We start from the raw sequence: 21,462 nt of genomic DNA on the forward strand, positions 1-21,462 counted from the left end.
ACTAAGCATCATCCTTTAATTTCCCATCCCTATGCTGCCTTGAGGCAGTGCTGCTCTTGTCCATGGCAGCAACCTCAACCACTCAAGGCTAATTCCACATTCAGCTTCACAAATACATGGGAAAGTCTCTGTAAAATGCAAATTCTCCCAGTTTGCTGACTGCTAAGCATTCTCTGTTTCTCTTTCAAGCATCATTTTTTTTCCCCAGGTCATGCAGAGCTCCTGTGCTGTTGAGGTACAAGGACAGGCTGTGTCACTGGGCATCAGGACTCATCCCATGAAAGAGTTTGCCTTCAGGAGCAGGTGAGGGATGCAGCCACCTCTGCCTCCCACCTGCCTGTCAGCCCTGTGCTGCAATCTCTCCCTTGCCATGCCTCCATGTGTCAGGGACATGATTCACCAAACATCTATGTCAAGCATCACAGAGGGCAGCCACAGCCCCGTGCTGCATCCCCTGCAGGCCTCCTGGCTGCTGCCTCACCTCCTGGGCTCCATCCTGCTCACTGACCCCATGCACCAAGTAAGGTGTGGGAGAGTTGAGGCTTCCCCTCTTCTTTATGGGGGAGTTGGGCTTGCAGGGCTGTTCTGGGCTGCAAAATTCAATGGCAGAAGGGTGATGGAACAGGCAAGAGAAGAAGGATTCTACATTAAAATCCATGTTGGTTTGAAGAAGGAAGATTTTTCTGCAAATGAAACCTTCCCTATGCTTCTGAAAAGCCTGGATTATATTTTATGGTAGAAGCCTTTATATCTTCCCAAATATCTCACCTTGCTCCAAACCTAATCCTGAAAGCAGTCCCAACATGCTGTATTTTGCTTGGCTTTCTAACAAACACAAGGAGGAAATATTGAAGGGCACTAAAAAGCTGGGGGCAGAAGCATAATGCTTGCCCCAGAGGCGAGGAAAGCTTCATGCAGACTTTGCACCTTATTGCACACCTGAGAATCACATCCCAGGAACACAAATCCTCAGCAAAGGACCATTCAAGAGCTTCTTGTGGAGCAACTCAGTTTCCCAAGCCGCAGCCCTGGTGATGCATTTGGTAAATATGGAGGCTACATGGAAGAGATGAGGCCAGTGAGGACAGAGATTTCTGGCCAAATCAGTCCAAAACAGCAACGTGTGCCAGGAGGGAGAGAGAGCATGTGGAGGAAGACACACGTGCTCTGTGAGATCTTTATTATCTCCCACAGCGGGAGCCCATGCTGAACTTCAAGGATTTGGTTACATCAGATGTCTTTTGGAGCTGCCAGCCAGTCGCAGTGGGGTAGCTCAACTAATCTCATCAGGTTTCACCTTCCTGTGACATCCCTTGAGCAAGGAAAGAGGATTGTGCATCTCTGGCCGCACCCTGGACTGACTCCGCGTGTGGGAGTGCTGCTGCTGGAGAGGAAGGACAGAAGCTGGGAAAAAGTCAAGCCCCCACTACCCCTCAGCTTCCTGTCACTTTCCCGTATCTCTTCCTGTCTGGTGATCCCAGCAGAGACTGTCCTTTTCCCAGCAGGATGACAGGAACCCAACGCCTCTCTTTCACTTAGGGCTGTAGCCTGCCAGGGTGGCAGGGAGGGACCACGCAGTGCTGGGAAGTTCTCTGTCCCTGACCCCCAGCAACACGAGGAGGAGCAGAGCATCCACCCCCAAGCAGGGTTCTGGGTGTACGAACAAGTACAGCTGCCTTGAAGTCTCTTTTCCAAACTGGGAGTGTTTCAGGCAATTCTGCTCCTGGTGTTTGCCATGCTGGAACACTGTGACCTATGGAAAACAGAGAGATTGGGATTAGGGTCATCAATAATCAAAAATTAGAAGTCAGGCCTTTATTAATTACATTTGCAGATGCACTAAGACATTCTGCAGTGCCATGATCCTCAGGATCTTAAGACATAACACCATGACCCAGGCCTTGTAAGAGCTTCTTATCGCTTTATGTGGAGCAGCCACAGAGAGAGGAAGCCCCACTTTCTTCCAGCACAGGTTGCACAAACCCCGAGAGGAATTTTTAATTAACCACACTGCCTTCCCAGACAAAGGCATTTAGGGATGGTGCTTAAACCACAGCTCTTTCCTCAGCACTTATGGATGGCCAACTAACTCTGCAGGTACCCATCTTCTGCTATTGAACATACACAGTCTGACCCCATCCTTGTCACACCGAGAAATTCAGTGCCTACAAGCTGGTATTTCTCCAGCTTTCATACTTGGCCATGGTCTGACCAGTGTTTTCAGAACAGGCTATGCCACACACAGTCAGCAAAAACGCACACAGAAATGCTTGCTCAAGTCCCACCACTGTCTTTCACTCAGCAGGGGGCTGAGGTCCACAGTGGTCTGTGGTCAGATCTCCCTGTGGGAAGCTGTTTTGTTTTGCACAGCATATCAAAGGGACAGAGCAAAGTGTGGTCTTTCAGAGCAATGTGCTTGCTGCTGAACTGTGCAATCGTTGGTATACACCACTGGGTAGCTTTAATGGAAGAGAAACAGCAAGAAGTATCAGAGTACCTATGGATTAATGCCCTTTCCTATAACATGGGCAATACATGCTCAAGCTCCACATAGAGTTATTTGAATGAAGACCTCCTGAAAGTTAAGAGAGAAGGTCTAACCATGAAACAGGCAAGAGGTTACTTCCTCTTGCAGCCACAATATGTGCAAGGAACAAGCTGGCATCTTCTGTAAACACCCACTGAATCAACCCCCAGAGCTAAGCAGGTAAGGACATGCTCAGCTGGTGAATCCAACGGGGTTTGGACATGAGTAAGCTCCTCGCTGTTCATTGCTGTCAAGATTTAGGCAGCTCCAAACATGTCCAGAAACAGAGACACTGATATATTATGGAGACTGGACTGATGGGAACATGGAAATAAAGAGCACCTGGTGCATCCAGAGGTAGGTTGTTGCCAATTGAGTGTTTGAAGGATCATATGTGAAATGCACAGGAAGAAAGCTCAAGGGCAGAAGGTGGACCTATAAATGACAACATATCAAAACAAATTAAAAGAAAAAATACCACAGCCCTTTGGTATCCTCTACACAGATTTAAATTTTGATGATGAAAGCAATGGTTTTCAGATATTTATGTTGTTTTTCTCCAATGTGAGACCAAAAGGTTTCTAGACTTCATACTGATCAGTCAATATGAGCAACAGTGATTGAGATGCCCAAATCTTTGTGCCCCTTTATTCCTCCTGACTACTACTGTGTCCTCTGACTTACAGCACCGTGAGCTCAGGATGGGCTCAGGCTGCACATTGTATCAGTGAGCAGGGACTGCTAATGCAGAGGATTACTGGGGGATGCTCAATGTTTTTGGGGCAATGTTAGAAATATCAGGATGAAAATTAGAAATGAATCTTGAATACTGGAGGAAAAATTGCCCTAAGGGATCTGGTAAGGTTGTGAAACAGTTTCCAGGGAGGATGTTATCATTTGGGCATTAAAAATTCACTGCCCAAGAAATGAGCTTGTTAAATGCTATTAGGCAGCAGGTGGAACAGACAATTGATGTGATCTCCGCTTGAAGCCTTTTGATATCTTCAAATCCCTTTTCTGGACACAGAAAAAAATTCAATTAGTATGGCTATGAAACAAGCAACATCCTGACAATAGCACTCCATGGGGTAAATTTTTCTCCCTAGGAACTCTGAAGACACAAGCAAAAACTTTCCTGAGAGACATCAGGAAACAAGAGTATTACAGAAATTGGTTTGGTTCGGGGTTGTTTCAGTGCTAGCAGAAAGGAAGATGCAACAATTTCCATCTGAACTACAGCCAGTACCGTGCTGGTGCCAGAGGCATGGTTACCTGCAGCAGGACCCTTTGCCAGGATTTCCCAGCTCAATAAAGACGTGATAAGTTTTCTTCTGCAACCTGTGCTCCAAAACTAGGCTACTCATCATATCCAAAAATGGGATTTTCCAGCAATTACCACCCAAAGAAGGAGATGTGCCTGCTAGTGCTTTCCAAGTTGGTTGAAAGCATGGGTTGTTATAGTATTTATAAGTGAGGATAGTAAGTCTGATGAACAGTCAAACAAAGTAGTTCCTTCCTGATAGTAAGATGAGGCATCCAGAAACTCTGTGAAATGTTTTGGTGCTACTGTTCTTGGCACTTCCATACACATCCCTATATGATCTCCATTACAATTGGAAATTAACCACTCTAAACTCTGGTTTGCAGCAGTGTGAAACCCTAAGAAAGACAGATAACACAGAGCCCTTGCTAAGCTCAGGGAATCCAGAACACTGATTTTTTTCAAGAGTCACTCCCACTAGCTCTCCTCATCCTCAGTGCAGAAGTAACTTACTTAGCAGAACTAGGCAGGATTCAACTTTCTGTGGTAGAAACACCGGTTTTGCTACCTGCACCTTTTTCTGGTTCCTATGAATAGACACAAAGTAGAATATGCTAAGTGGTAGCACAGTGGAAACTTTACTTGTAAGCTTATGATGTCCTTTGAGGCTAGTACCATGCTGAGCATCAGTGGTGGCTTTCCACCAAAGATAAAGTCAGTATCTAAAATAAGAACCCTTTCCCTTGTCAGGTAGCTTTACATCCACACTTATAAATATATGTAGGAGGCTAAGTCCCACTGAAGTCAGTAGGACGTGGGACCCTACATACCCTTCTGAATACAAATATCTCACCAGAATTCCTCATGGCCTTCTCAGATGGCCACAGAAATTACCACAGCAAGTTCTGGAGGGCCCATAAGACTTTCCTGTGTCAATGAAACAGCAAAGAGGGACATGAGGAGAAGTACAAAAGCAACTGAAGTTTCGATGTGAAGACTAAGGGAAGAGCACCATGTGAAATGTTGATTGATGCTGAACTCAAACTCAACCATGCCTTTTGGAGACCCATGCTGTCACCCTGGTGGAATCACCCCCACACATGCACACATACAGAGTAAGGAAAGAGCAAAAAATTTCTCTTCCTTGCCAGCTGGTACAACATATGTCACCTCAGTGTTATACAAATCTCTGCAGTTTAGCTGCTTTGAGAGTTGCAACAACTTTTCATTGTTGCCTTTCATCCAAGCATGTCTGCAACCCTCCCATTTCCCTTTGAGTTTGGGCTCTTGCTCAGCCCTAAAAGCTGCAATGGCATGTATCAGGGATGAGTGAGTTTGACTTAGCTTGGTGCCATATGTACAAATCACACAGACGTGAGACAGGGCAGCCCTTCTTATGATACAGAAAGGGTTTGATTTTAGTGCCCTGAATCACCTCTTAGATGTCTCTGAGATACCCACACACAACTGACAGATAGGATGCAGGACCTCTGCAAGACACATTTGCCTCTGGAGCAGGCGGTGAGAGCCAGAGAGGACTAATTGGGATGTTCTGGAAGGAAAAAAAAAAAATTATACATTTATGGAAGGTAACATGTAGAGCTTAGGGATATGGTTTAGTGGGGACTCTTAGTGTTAGGTCAGAGGTTGGACTCAATGATCTTGAGGTCTCTTCCAACCTAGAAATTCTGTGATTCTGTAACCAGAAAATTAACTTTTGAGAAGACTGTGAAATGAAGGATTCCACTTCATGCTGCCTGTGGGCATGTAAGCAATAAGGCTCATTTCCAGATCCTGGGTATCCAAATGCAGGTGCCTCCATGTGAATGAGATGTCACTACAGTCAGTGAAAATTTAGTCAATGCAGACAGCAGGGCCTAGGGAGCTACTGAACTCAACATACAACAGATGATGACATTCTGTATCTTGAATATTTTGTATATCTGAATATCCAGGTATCCTACCTTTAGGTGCCCACAAACTGAAGAGATCCATAAATAGAGGTGAGATGAACCCTGCCATAGTTGTTAGGGAGAGCAGTCTCACTTATCTGGTGAGAAAATTCAACTTTTACTGTTCTAGGGCATCCTATAGCAATGGTAGAGAATGGTATTGTACCAGGAAGGGTGTAATACCTACAGTAACTCCCAGATCTATGAAAAAAAATATGTACCTAAGCATAGGAAATGAGGTTTGGCCATTGAGTTTTGTGCCATTCTTTCCCCCTCTAGGAAAAAGGTGAAGCATTTTGAGCTAACATCCAGTGGTGCATCTTCCAGATGGGGGAATCCAGTACGAGACCACATTTCCTCCATGTTTGCAGTGCCCTCCTCTTCTGTGAGATGTCTAAAACCATTTTTCCCTCAATGCTTAAAAAGAAGTTAAAAACAAAACAAAACAAAACAAAAACAACACCCACGTTTGGACAGAAGAGCCATTAGGCTGCTGGACGAAAGTATCACTGGAGGAATTCCAGTTATCAATCACATGGTATTTGATGATCACTAATTAAGATAACCCCTGAGTCCCAACAACCTGGAAGGACTCACTTTTGCTAAGCCTGATTGAATAAAAAGGAAATGGTTGACCATACCCCAACCCTTCAGAAATGAACTGACCGAGATAGTAAAACAGGATACATGGATTAAGAAAAATGCACAAATTACAGAGTGAAATGCTCCACCATTACAGACGTGAATATAAATAAACCATGCATACCAGAAATAAATAAGACTACCATATTACCACCCAGTTCTGTACCCTGAAAAATAGTTTCTGCCAGGGTTTTCTTGTCTGGGCAAGTTTTAAACCCCCTGAGCAAAAGGGTTTAAACAGTGTGGTGTATGTTTTCATGGGTTATTCGTGCTTACTTTCAGTGGACGGAAGAAACAAATGTGCATGGACAAAGCATAGAAATATGGCAGCAGGGAATAGAGGCAGAAAGAGCAATGCAAAGGAAGGAAGAAATGTACACAGCAATGCAAAAAGGCAGCTGGGAATAGCTGGGGATCAGCTGTAAGAGGAAGGCTTCAGTTTGATATATGGTGCCAGAGCCATTATTAATGATTTGCTGGTTTTTACCTTTAAAAACTTTGGGTGGATTATTTATTATGTCACCACAGTGCTCATATGATCTATGAAAGCAGCAATAATATGTATCTGTTCCTAGCCTCTCAGACTCACTGTTTTTTACAGCCTTTAATTAGGATTTAATTCTGCACTCCCAACACGGAGAAAGAGTATGTGGTACTTGAAGCAAAAAGTGAAGAAGAAAAACACTTCTCCTTTATTTAAAATATCCCATATGCCTTTCCACCATGAATGAGCAGTTCTGCTGATAGTCACTGCAGCATTTTCACAGGTCAAAGGTTTTGTTTTCATTTGAAAATAATGAAGAGTCCAGGGAAATCTAATGGGAGTAGAAATCTTGCCAGAGCCCTGGCTTTAGCATCCTCCCATGAAGGGAGAGGATGAAGCAATGTTTAGCTGGTTGGTGAGATGGGAACTCTGTGGCAGTTGGGTCTTCTGCAATTTGGGGAAAATTTCCAGTGCTTGGGATGTGGACTCAACATCTGTGGCTGTGGAAGGGCAGAGGGAATGGTGTGCCACTCATGGGAGGATAGAACTGCAGATCTTCCAGTGTAATCACTTTCTTTAATGCATCTCAGCATCATCTCTTGGGTTTCCCCCCTCTCTTCTCTCCCTGGGATGTGTGCTTGGTTGTAGCACACCTTCTTTCCGAGGGGCAGGCCTCATGTGGGTAATGGTGCCTTTGAAATCCCTAAATCCACCTGTCCCTGAATCCCTTTCCTCCAATGGAAAGACCCTGCGGTCACACTGATGACCACACACATCTTCTCTGGAGAAAGCCAAAAGGATTGCAAAGGCCATGGCATAACCTGTGAGTGAGGCACCCCAAAACCACAAGGAAAGGGGTGAAGGCTGATGGGTGACCACAGAATGGTTTGGGTTGGCAGGGACCTTAAAACCCAGATGGTTCTAGCCTCCTGCCATGGGCACGACCCTTCTGGGGTCCCTTTCAAGCTGGGACATCTTGTGATTCCCTGGACTTGCTGAGGCATCCCATAACCACTGCATCAGGGTGCATATGAGAAGGCTCTGGAGGAGGCTCTAAGTCTGCAGGCCACACATAGCCATGGGGCTGAGGAAATGGAGGGTTTTGAAGTTGGGTTATTGTGTTACTGTTCTCCTCCATGAGCAGAGCATCTATTCCTGGCTGTTTGGTGAGGGACAATAATAAAACAATCAGAATAAATATACTGAATAGTGGGAAAATGCACTTTTAACCTGCTCTGTAAGCACACCTCCTGATCTGATTCCTCTCCTCTTCAATGCTTTTCCGTGAGCTTTTGTTTGTCAATAGTTTTAATGCAGGAGTGCGGATGTAGGTGCTCATTCATTGCCTAGTGCAATTGCAGGGGGCTTGTTTCCAGCCAGCAGTACCTTAGTTTTAGTTGCCTTGGGTTTGGGTGGGCTAGGAAATGGGTGCTGGTGAGGTTAGGGACTGAGTTACCCGGGGATTGCTTCTTAGTGACATTGGCAAGTTTCTATCGGGGTACAAGACCAATGCTCCCTGGCCTGAGTTTTCAGATTTTCTTCTCAGGACATGGGTTGTGCTAACTATTTTCTTCACCTGTGGCTGAGATCTGCAGATCCTCAGCCCTAACCATCTCAGCATGAGGCTAGAAAGAAAGAGGAAAAGGATGGCCCTTAAGGTCCTGCACTCTTCCAAGGTGATCCTTCAGCAGAAAAGTAGAGCTGCAGACACCAAAATGTGAAGAATAAGGCCCAGGATCAAGACCCCATGAGTTGTTTGATGAGTAGAGCCACAGGGAAGAGTGGCACGCAAAGGGAAAGCTCAACACATGCTATTAGGTATTAACAAGGCAAGGCAAATTTTGTCCCAGGGAAAACTAGAAAGCAACAACCACTGCAAAACAGAAATGGATGTGTTTTACCAATTAGCAATGACAACTGTATAGGGAAGCATTTACTACAGGATTACCAGAAGTCATGCTAGACCTTACAATATCTCTGGAATGCTTAGAAGATTTTAGGAAGAGTGTATAAGTGGGTAGTGTACAGGGCTACACTCCCCAGTAAACCCAGCTGAAACCAAGCTAATAGGCTTGCTGAGCCATTGTTGTAACTTTTATTATTATTTTTATTATCTTTAACCCTTAGCTGCTATAAGGATCTTCCAACACTAACTCCAGATTTTAAATATAGTCCTCATTAGGCAGAAAAGAGGCATTAAAGCATTGTGGGTGCAGCGTGACTTTCCCAAGACAACCCCAGAGAGCAGCAGAACACAGTTCCTACTTTCCAAGTTGAATGCCCAACTCTGACCACAAGTCCACAATTTTTTTCCCATCCCCTCTGCAAGCAATGCTTCATATCAGTACAAAACCCCAGAAAAATGAACAAACAAAAAAACTATTTGGAAACTCCATTGGCTCTTGAGCAAAGCATCAACTCACTGTTTCCCCTGGTGAAAAGGCTTTAACATCATCCTAAGCCAATGTTAAAACAAACAGACAAATAAGGCTTGGCCTCAGCTCACTTTAAAACAAACATTTGCCAATTAATCACGTATCAGTTATTAAAACTCCTCCGATAACCATAAACCAGCAGCTGGCTGGTTTCACTTCGGTCGCTCTCGTTGGGCCGTTTACCCAAGTCAAGAGACTCCGAGGCTCATTTTTCAGTTTCAATCCGCAGTGCCTTGCTGGGGGTGATATAATGCTCTCCATAACCTCTCTGTCCTGGAAGAAGCCGTGCTCAGTCAATACCCTATCAGGGTGACAGGTCCTAAATCCCACTGCAAGCCGTGATGGATTGTCTCGGGTTGAGATTTCATATATCTCCAGCTTTCAGAGGGGAGCTGACACAAATAATTGGTGTCGCTTTGGCAGGGCCAGTGCCAAATGCTGACAAAACAGTCCCTAATCAGAAGGGACACTGTTTCATGCTGGGATTTGCACACTGGACAATGGGAAGGTGTCATCACAGCAGTGAGTTTGAGGGGTCTCAACTTGCTGGATGCAGTAGCCTCTTGGGCAGTGCAGGAGCTTGGGGTTGTGAGCACGGCTGGTGGCAAAACCAGCTCTGCAAGAGCTGTGTGCAAGCATGGAAACACAGCTAAAGGCTCGCCCTCAGCCTTGGATTGCTCACGAGCCCAAGAGAAAGGTCCCTGAGCCCTTATCCTTGCGTAAATCAACACTTAACACTTCGTTGAAAGACTGACAGGACGCTGCCTAAGGTGGTGACAGGTTCCTTGCATGCATGGCTGGGTCAGGAGGGCAGTAGCCACGGTTATTTGCCATTACATGTGCTCTGGTAGCACCTTTCGTCCCTGAGAAGCAGGTGCACCTTCTTACTATGGGAGCTCCATCAGAGTACACAGTTTCAACCCTAAAATCTTAAAATTTCTCCAGGCATTCAGGAGTGAGAAGGGAATAGAAGCTTTCTCAATATTGTACAATAGGGCCTGAGTCCAGATCTCCAACATTCTGTGTCTGCTTTTCCCACAAAACTTATCCTCCCCAAACTTCCCACCTCTCTATTGCAGTCACCTATCCCCACCTACCTTTAACTTAGAGACCTCTGGGCCAGCAGATTGGGATCCAACCCTAAATCAGCACCCTGCACTACCAAAATTTAGCAGTAATAAGTAGCCATTCCCTGGGGAGATAACCCATCTTGATCCATCCAAGGCCAGGCTGGATGGGGCTTTAAGCTACCTGATCTAGTGGGAAGCATCCCTTGCCCGTGGCAGGGGGGCTGGAATTTGGATCATCTTTAAGGTTCCTTCCAACCCAAACCATTCTGGGATTTTGGGATTCTGGGATCCCAGGATTGACAGCTTCCTGGGATAAATCAAATTCAGCTCCACTAAGCCAATGGGTGAACATTACCCCAAGACTCACCAGGTCTCACTGAAAGGTTTCAGGCTCTAAAAGGGATTCACATAGTAACTGCAGGCACGTTTCTATACTTAAGAACTTGAACTTGGTGACACATGAATAGAGGGAGGGTATTTTACATGCCCCCAGGGCTTTCAAAGGCCGCTTAATTGTCCTCCCCCACTCCCACTTTTCCTTTGCTGTATTGTTAGCGTTATCAACAATTCCCATGCACTATACCACCAAGCAGGAAAATAATTCAACACCTGGCACTGGGCTTGTATCCTGTCTGCAGGGGCCGCCGGGCGAACAATTAGGTCTGCAGCCACCGTATGGCACCGCACACGGCTGAGCAGGGAAGGAAACCTGGGGGCAACTGCACAATTGGCGGGGAAGCATCGGCCGCGCTCGGAGGAATAGCTGGCCACTAATGGGTTTGCTGTTCCAACTCTCTGCCGGAGTTATGAGACGGCATTTGACGCCCTCTGCTGACTATACGATAAATATGAGTATGTCATGGTGGGTTTTTTTTAATGCTGTAGTTCAAAGCCAGGCCCCGGTCACTGGGTCTTATCAGTTTTGTTCTTACATGGTCATAAAATAATGGAAAGATGGGATGGGAAGGACTTCTTGGTCATGCTCTGCCACAAAATAAAACTCAGCTTTGCTTAAATTCTGATTTATATAACTGAATTTATCTTCTTAAAACTTCTTTAGAAAGTTTTTTTTCCCTGCTCCATCAGAGTTTACCTTTTCTCCACTGGTTTAACATCATAGCCAGTCAACTCATATCATCTGTAGCCCTGGCAGTACAGAGACAGCCATAGACTCCTGGCTCCTTAAGAGCTGAAGTGGAAGGTGTGAGGTCCCTATGTCCATCAACCTGATGTCTTACAGGGTTTCTGAATCTCTAGGGTCTGGCTCAGCTTTGTCTCCCAGGACCAAAAGCTTTCCCATCCCTGAAGAGCACAGCTAGATTTGAGGAAGCAGAGCTGACCTCTCAGGATGAATCTTCTTCAAAAATTCTCAAAATCCTATTGAAGTTGCAGATTTGACAATTTCCTCTTTCAAGAAATAACACTTCTTATTCTGAGACAGCTTATATCTTTTTTTCCTGATGAACAGCAGGGGGAGGAGACCAAGAACATGGGCTGATGCCATGTTGGGACCATCTGGTTGTCCACAGAGGTTCCAATTAGAAACCAGTCATGGTTTTTGCCACCTCTTCTGCAAACATCTCCTGCACAGGTCTGCCAGCCTCGTTGGATCACCTGGGCACTGGAAAGGGGGATGTTTTCAAAAAGATGTACTGTACTTTGCACAAAGGCTCAGCATTATTGACCGTAACTCTGGTTAGACTACAGGCTAAAGCAAGCAGGGTGGGGTTTTGATTGGTACAAATACTCCATAATTTGCAGGGACTTTTTAGAAACACCATTACTAATTCAATATCTCTCACTCTGTGGCTGTGCCATGATCCTACAGCCCAGCTGATTTCAGGCAGCAGTCTGAGAGATAACGTATCCATGTTAGCCATCTTCATGGGGTGTCGTGGGAAGACATACATCTTGTGGACCTAATTCTGGAGACTTGGCGCCAGAAATAGCAGCCATGCTGTTATTGACCAATTTTTGAATCCATGCTGACCCTGCTTCAACACTTTGCTGTCTGGTAGCTGAAAAGAAACCCCTGGGGAATGAAGGCCCAGCACCCAAGGTTTAGGTGCCCTTTCTGTCTCCATTTGGGCTATTTCACTCTTAAAAGAAAATAACTTTATTCTTGCCTCTGTTCATTGATTAAAGCAGAGAGAAGGTTGAGGGAAGACTAGGTTCAAATTCTTCATCTTAGAGGTGACTGAGACCAACATTTCTTAACTGCCCTGGGATATAGAGTACCTTGGACTGAGTCAGGCTGTGATCAGAGATCTACACACACTGCACACCGTTCTTGCATTCCATCTGGACCAGTCAGAGTGACTATAACTCAGAGGGCACACGTGTAGGAGCTTCTCCCCTGTGCCTGGTGACAGCATGAGGGAGAATGGGCTAAAGTTGCACCAGAGGAGGTTTAGGTTGGATATTAGGAAAAACTTTACTGAAAGGGTTGTTAGGCATTGGAATGGGCTGCCCAGGAAAGTGGTGGAGTCACCATCCCTGGAGGTCTTTAAAAGACGTTTAGATGTAGAGCTTACTGATATGGTTTAGTGGAGGACTGGTTAGTGTTAGGTCAGAGGTTGGACTAGGTGATCTTGGAGGTCTTTTCCAACCTAGATGGTTCTGTGATTCTGTGATTCATCAGTGTATTGCTCCCAGTCTACAGGCCTGTCAGTTTGACCTCAGTGCCAGGGAAGCTCATGGAGCAGATCCTCCTGAGAGTCATCACGCAGCACTTGCAGGGCAAGCAGGCGATCAGGCCCAGTCAGCATGGGTTTATGAAAGGCAGGTCCTGCTTGACGAACCTGATCTCCTTCTGTGACAAAGTGACGCGCTGGGTGAATGAGGGAAAGGCTGTGGATTTGGTCTACCTTGACTTCAGCAAGGCTTTTGACACCGTCTCCCACAGCATTCTCCTCAAGAAACTGGCTGCTCTTGGCTTGGACTGGCGCACGCTTCGTTGGGTTAGAAACTGGCTGGATAGCCGGGCCCAAAGAGTCGTGGTGAATGGAGCCAAGTCCAGTTGGAGGCCAGTCACTAGTGGCGTCCCCCAGGGCTCGGTGCTGGGGCCGGTCCTCTTTAATATCTTCATCGATGATCTGGACGAGGGCATTGAGTGCACCCTCAGTAAGTTTGCAGATGACACCAAGTTAGGTGCGTGTGTCGATCTGCTTGAGGGTAGGAAAGCTCTGCAGGAGGATCTGGATAGGCTGCACCGATGGGCTGAGGTCAACTGCATGAAGTTCAACAAGGCCAAGTGCCGGGTCCTGCACCTGGGGCGCAATAACCCCAAGCAGAGCTACAGGCTGGGAGAGGAATGGTTGGAAAGCTGCCAGGCAGAGAAGGACCTGGGAGTGATGGTGGGTAGTCGGCTGAATATGAGCCAGCAGTGTGCTCAGGTGGCCAAGAAGGCCAACAGCATCCTGGCTTGTATCAGGAACAGTGTGACCAGCAGGGCTAGGGAGGTGATCGTCCCCCTGTACTCAGCTCTGGTGAGGCCGCACCTCGAGTACTGTGTTCAGTTTTGGGCCCCTCGCTACAAGAAGGACATCGAGGTGCTTGAGCGGGTCCAGAGAAGGGCGACGAAGCTGGTGAGGGGCCTGGAGAACAAGTCCTACGAGGAGCGGCTGAGGGAGCTGGGCTTGTTCAGCCTGGAAAAGAGGAGGCTCAGGGGCAACCTTATCACTCTCTATAGGTACCTCAAGGGAGGCTGTAGCAAGGTGGGGGTTGGTCTGTTCTCCCACGTGCCTGGTGACAGGACGAGGGGGAATGGGCTTAAGTTGAGCCAGGGGAGTTTTAGGTTAGATGTTAGGAAGAACTTCTTCACTGAAAGGGTTGTGAGCCATTGGAACAGGTTGCCCAGGGAAGTGGTGGAGTCACCATCCCTGGAAGTCTTCAAAAGACGTTTAGATGTAGAGCTTAGGGATATGGTTTAGTGGGGACTGCTAGCGTTAGGTCAGAGGTTGGACTCGATGATCTTGAGGTCTCTTCCAACCTAGAAATTCTGTGATTCTGTGATTCATTAATGGTTTAGGTGCCTACAATGAGCAGGAAGTTCAGGTCCCTGATCAAAGATATGTAGGACCTCCTCTCACCCAAGTTTCATCTCTTTGCTCCCAAGCTTACCAGTTGAGGGTATTTGGGTCACTTTCTTTCACAGCATGGGCAGACCTCGACTCCCCAGTGAGGAGTGACAGCCACAATTTTCTGCTCGGAAATCTGAATTAGCCATCCCCCCTCTGCCGTGCTCGGGGGAAGCCGGATGCCTAACTTCAGCTCGCAGGGATGTAGGCACTTATAAGCTGGTCGTGCGATGCTCAGTGTTGCAGTGACTAACCAACTCTTGCACTGCTCTCTCCCACGTCCCACCTGCAGCCAAGCATGGCAGCTCTCCAGGCTCCCAAGCACTGATGAAAGTGTTGAGATTAAGTTTTAGCTTTGGGAAATATTTCATCGTGACAAAACAACGGCCATATTTCCTGTATCTTTAGACAAAAGAAGTAGCAGGCATATGTGTATCAAGTGTATTTATCTATACAGGATTTTGCCTTACAAGGAACAATAGAAACTTGAATCCGTGCAGCCACCCAACCAAAGCAGAGTGTTTAGATTTTTTTTGTTGTTGTTTTGGAAAATGTTGTGCATGCGGGAGTTCCTTAACACAGCAAGACAGCAGGCAGCTTCCTGTTATGAAAACAGCCAGCAACCTGACATTCAGCAATCTGACATTCCCCGCACCCAACGTGATAAACAGGGCTGATAAAGATCTGCCACAATAGGTACAATAGCACCCCCCCATAAAGGAATAGGACATGGAAAGAGTCTCAATACACAAATATCCCAAGCCATCTCCTCCAGTTTCTTTTATACAGTAGATAATCTCATCCTGCTTTCCCAACATTGATTCACTTCCCCTCAGGCAGGGGTCAAAGCAGGAGCTGGGTGTTTGATACCACTTTCTAGCAGGTCTTTGTAGTTCAGAGGCAACACTCGGTTGAATCCTGAAAACTGTTTACTGGGTTTCCCTTCCTCCTGCCATTTATGGTCCCTGCCTTTCAATGCCACAGCTGCTGAACTCATCGAGCTTGTCCCCAAATTCACCTCCTTGATCTGAATTCAATTCCAGAAGCAAAATAGAAAATAGTGGGAACCTCTTCCCCCTTCCTTGACCTTGGTAATGGATGCTGCCTATTTTCCTCCCTGGCTCCATACAGCCCCCACCACGGTGGTGCTCTGAGCCCCTCTGTGGAAGCTGCAGAAGAAATATCAGATAATAGTAAAATAGTAATCACAGGTTGCAGACTTGTCCCTCATCATAAAAACATCTGCAAATTAAAAGAGGGGAATATCCTTAATTGTTACTCTGCTCCTCTATTTTATAAGGGTTTCAGCCATTTGCCAGCCCCTCCACAAACTCCAGCAGACTTCAGTGGAGCATCTCCACTGGGCTGCTACCAGAAAGTAGGAAAGTCTTAGCTGGTATGTGCTCACAGCTTTTTGGGTACCCACTTTGGATATGCAAAGACAGAAGTGAGACAGCCAAATCCTCCTCTTTCAGCTTTCGAAGAAATGACAGGCTCTCCCTAGCTGGTAGAAAACTTTGTAAAGACATGAAGATGCTCTGTAGCATGGAAAATTTTGAAGCACTTCTTGAGCTTACAGCTCGGTTCCTTTAGCCTCTGTCTCTGCTGCTCACAAAGAAGCTTCCTTCAAAGCCCCCTTTGAAACCAGTGTCCCCATCCCAGCAGAGCAGCTCTAGGAAGGAGACATGAAGGTGGATGGGCATCATAACATGCAAACTGGGAACAGGGAAGCTGCCTCCCACATGCAATACCAGACCAGAGGTAGCACTAATATTACAAGTACAGCTTCTGAAGGTATTCATGCTCTTTCTGCCATGCTTTGGGAGAGCAATCTGTCTCAAGGAGGATTTCTTGGTGGCTGAGGCACATGTAGCCAGCACTCATTGGCAACACCAAGGCAAGAACTCATCTCAGTGCCCCCAAAACAGCTGAAGAGGGCTGATACAAGATGGGGATGCACAGCCCACGACCCCCACCAGCTGCAGTGCCTGTGCCCTGTCTCTCTGGAGGGAAGCAAGGACCATTGTTTTCTTTGAGAGCACAGCTGGAGGAGGCACACCCTTTCCTCCAAACAATAGCTCCATGGCCAGACACTTGTCCAGGGAGTAACTTGTGTGCCCTGGGGACTGAAGCACCTCTGGCACATCACCACAAGACCAGGCAGTCTGGGGAGCTGGGGTCTGATATCAGGGCACTTTTCCCTGATGCTCACACTATGCTGCTTTGCCTGGGCTGGTGACAAAACTCTGTTGCAGAAGGACTGCTGGGCATGGGGTCGGATGGAGAGAGGTGTGGGTCTCAACCTCCCTTTGGCAGAGAGGTATACAAAGAGCTGTATTTGTCATGAAAGCTCCGTCTTTTTACTTTTGAAAATAATTTTATGCTGTACTACGACTGTCTGGTGTAAAATGAAGATCTCCAGTGATTTATTTTCCCCACACCTACTCTCATTAACATATAAGATGCAAAAGTGGCTGAGAAGCAGGGGAACCATGTAAAACAGATGCTCTATACCATCACATTTCCAGCTCTTGGTTAATAGGATGGTGGGATGGAAGGGAACGATGTCTGTGGGTGAGATTCAGCTCCAGATTAGGGGAAAAGACTCAGTTAACATAGTTGTTAGTGCCATTTGGTTCTGTGGTGTGGATGACCCACCACAGCTGTTTCAGAGGGATGTGGGAATAGGAGCAACCATGCTTTGCTAAGGCCTTTTTCAGGTCAGGATGTGTTTTGAGGAGACCACTATTTCAGGCCCCACACTGAGTGGGATAGGTGGGGAATACCTTGTTAGCAAGGTTTGCCAGGATGGTAGTGGACAAACCATGCAAACATTTCATGCAGAAACCAAGCACCAGAGGAATGGTCTTGGAGAAATTTGGGGTGCCTGAAGAACACGGAAATTATGGATGCCTTAGGTGGGGAGAGACTGATTACTGATGCTTTTGACTTATACATTTAGGGCAGGAAACAGCCCAGGCTGCAAATCTTTTTATTGAAGCGTCTTTCCTCTTAGAGCATAATTATTCCCAGCCACAAATCTCCTAGGTTACATTTCTCCCAGTGTGACATATCTGACTGCTAGCTCAGTTTCTAGCTAATCAGGGGTTCCCTCCGGCAGGTACTTGGTTTTCCCCATGTGTTGAGGCAGCATCTAACATCTGATGGCCCTAATTTGTGTCCGCACCATCCCATCCATAGGTTGTGGTTAAACGTGGGTGCAGGACCACATCTGACCCCAGAAATATCCTGCATCATCACAGATGTTCCTGGGTGACCGGTTCAGAGATGGGAAAAGAATAAAGGTGTAAAGAATGGTGATGTGTGAACACTAGCAAGGAGAAGAGGTGGTAAAGGAGGCAGCCAGGAAGGACCCTGCAAGGACAAGAGGGACTCACTGGCTGCCCAAGTCCAGGCTGCTCACAAATGGAAATATTAATACAGGGCAACATGTCAGAAGCAGCTAAGATTTGAACTTATTTCCCAGCCTGACTGGATAAGATGCAAATTAGACATTTGCTTTGGTTATTACATTTCATTATTTTCCAAAACAGTGGAGCTGCCTTATGGTAGGAGTACTACAGCTCATCAATGTAGAAAATGAGATATATATTCATTTGTGTTTGGTATTCTTATTACAAGGTATCAAGTGACATCTGGAAATATTCCTGCCATGTAATAAGGCAAAAAAGAACACTCAGAAAACTCTTGAAAACCAAAGAGAGAAAGAGAAAAATCCCTCCCAGGGGAAAGAGAAGCCCCCGGTGTTTTAACATCCTGCAGCAAGGAGTTTCAGGGCTTCCAGGCTGCAACTTGCAGGCGACTGAATCTGCTGCTAAGGCAGGAAAATTTGAAATGCCTCCACTCAGAGTGCCCAGTGTCTTGCACCACTTGGAAATCACAAAAAAAAAACAACAGCTTGACCCTGAGGTAAAACCTTAAAACACCTTGCAAGTGAAAAAATGTGGAGATCATCAAGTGCAGTGAAAACTGCAATGCCAATCTGGGATCTGATGCATATTCTCCCCATATAGCTACCCACCCACTACAAACGGCCTCATACTCATTAATAATGGTCTGCATCTTCACTATCCAGTGCTGCTTGGTCATGCCCCAATGTTGGTTGTCCTCTAACCCCTCAGGCAAGGCCCCCCCAAACTGCTCAGCTGACCACTGGCCTGTGCTGATGTTGCTTGATCTGCTCCTGGGGTCAGTGCAGCTGCAGCCTGGGCCAAAACCATGTCAAGAAACACTCAAACGATTTAGCAGTGCAGATGAAGGAATTCCTGTCTGGGGTAATTTACTGGTATGATGCAGCCCTCAAGCCCTTGGTGACCTTGTCTGGTCACAGATTCTGATTTATGCCACCGTTAATTGCTATAATTTACCATTTCCGCTGCAGTAGCAACAAGGAGCCGCGGGCTGAACAAGAAACCCTTGTGCTGGATGCTGCTCAAAAGCAGAGCAGGTTTTATCCAAGGAATGTGAGAAGCAGAACCAGCACCCACAGGGGCAGGCAAAGGTGGCAGCAACACCAGGGTACAGTCAAGGCCATCACCTCTTGATGGCATGGAGGCAGGGGGATGGACGAGAGCATTGAAAACTAAAAAGTGAAAGTTTTTAAGGAGGGATCGGAAGGAAAATGAGAAAAGGATTTGTTGGTGCAAAAGGGTGTAAAGTCTTCCCAGGGTACTCAGGGTTTGGGTCATATCCATCTTGCACAGGTGCAGAGTGACCCACTAAAGCAAACACGTTGGTTCACAAGTGGCTTATGTGTTACACTCAGTTTGTTTGCAAGCCCTTCAGTTTATGTGCTTTGTGCCTGGAAGATGTTGAGCTGAGCAGCTGTGTTTGGTAAGCAAACTCCTTGGTCCCTCCTGGGTCCCTCATCGCTGGCTCAAATGGTCTCAGGATCAAATGCCAAAGGAGCTCTTTGCACCTCCTTCAGCAGCCAGTGGGGGTTTCCCTCTCCTGCTCCTGCTGTGCATCTATTGCATGTTTGAAATAGAAAAATTGCCTTAGGCTTCAGTAAGCAACATTAATAGGAGGCCTTCTGATACTTTGCTGGTTTAGGAGGGATTGCACGAATGTTTTCCATTTGTTCCCTGTAGCCATCGAGAGCCCCACTTACCTCCTTTGCTCCTCATTCCTTGAGAGGCATTTTTTGTGAACACAGAGCAGGCAGGATTTGCCCTTGTGCCCCGTCCAAGAAAAAAAAAAAAAAAAAAAAAGAGAGAGAAAAAGAAAAATAACCCCAAACAATTGCAAAGCTTTCATTTGAGAAATTAATTCACCAGGGAGTAAAGTTAAAAATAAAGTTCTTTGGCCAGGGCCTTTATAAGCTCCAGCTATATTCTCTGGAATATAATTCATAAGCACAATATGTTTTTTGTTGTGAATGAGTGTGAAGTACCAGAAAAGGAAAGAGGAAACCCCTAATGTAGTCCTGAATAGACCTGTGAAAAAGGATAATAAAACTTGTCCTGGATTTCCTTTAGCAGCAGGTGCTTCCTTCAGAGTTTCTATTCATTCAGACTTTGGACAGACACAGCCTGCCAATTTTTTTTTTTATTATTATTATTTTATTTTTTATTTTTTTTGTAAACCCAGAGTTCAGCTGATCTGAGTGAAGGTAAATTTGTCCCCTTGACCACTGTCAAGCTCATGGTCAACAGCAATGCTTCTCCAAGCTTGTGTGGTAGATCCCTTCCCAGATGGGACAGGTAGAAAGGGCCGAGCACAGCACTCGGGTCAGAAGGTTTCCCCGTGTATTTGAGGCTTGAAAGCCCTAAATTTTCACTGTAACCAAACCACCCATCCGTCCTGCTGAGCCACCCACTCTTGTGCATCCACACATTTCCAGCAAGACGCTAGCTGCAACTGGGGGGATGGAGTTTCTCAACCACATGAGGCATGGCCCATCTTCCTGGAGAGGAAACATTAAGCACTGTTTGATACCTGGAAAACCATTAGTTAGAGGATTAAATTGCTACGTGGCCCTTATAACATGCAGCAGCCCATGCTGGGCACAGAGTCAGAGTCCCTTCAGCCCTCAACAGCTCTCTAGTTGCCTTCCCCTGGGACATGACACCAGGAGAAGCCAACTTCTCCTTGTCAGACACAGCCTTGCAATCATTCTCCCACCCTAAGACAGGACTGCCAGCTTCCACCAACCCTGCCCACCCTCATTCCTACGTCTTCTTCCACCACACAGCTGTAATGTGTTATATACCCTCTACTCAGCCACCAACAGCTCCCACCACCTACACCAACTCCTGCAACCCTTCTTTATTCCATCCCCGGCCATGCGCTACAGCCATCTCCCATCCTTTTTGCTCAGACCACGTCAGCCTGTCTTCGAAGACGTCTCTGTCCTCCAGAGCTTCAAGTTCACATTTATCATCCTTGCCTTCAGAGCCCTGCACGGCTGCCCCTTTCCTGCTCATTCTTCCTTCTTCCTTCCTTACATACAAGCGGTAAATGCCCTCTCTGAGCACAGAGCTGCTGACAGCGTCGTTTCTGAGGGAAAGAGGCAACAAGTCTAGGAAACAACCACCAGCCTCTGCAGGCCTCTCATGTACAATTTGGACGGTGGCGTTGGCTTGAGTAAGAGCTCGGTAAAAATATGTTTATTTGTCCCATTGTTCGCAGGAATTATTAAACACACAGCATGGAACGAAGTGAATCCCTGGGCAAATGCAGTCACAGACAGGTGTTCAGTGCCATTGTTACCAGTGCTGGTGTAAATCTGTGCCAGATTTGGGGAGTTAAATATAGGCAATTGGATGAGCCGTTAATGTTTGCTTCAGCAGGACCGAGTCGAAGCATAGTAGAAACGTCTGGCAGGATGAAGCAACTACTGAAAATGTAGATATTTGTTAAAGCTAGCTAATAAACAGCAGTTTAGGTGGGTTTTGCTTTCTTCCCTCCACCTGCTAAGATGGATAGAAAAGTTGGTGGGGTATCTGATGAGGGTATCTGATGACTTCCTTAGGGATTTGTGAACCATTTC

The sequence above is a fragment of the Netta rufina genome (genome assembly GCF_964035555.1).
Source record: "Netta rufina genome assembly, chromosome: 3".
NCBI classification, from domain to species: domain Eukaryota; kingdom Metazoa; phylum Chordata; class Aves; order Anseriformes; family Anatidae; genus Netta; species Netta rufina.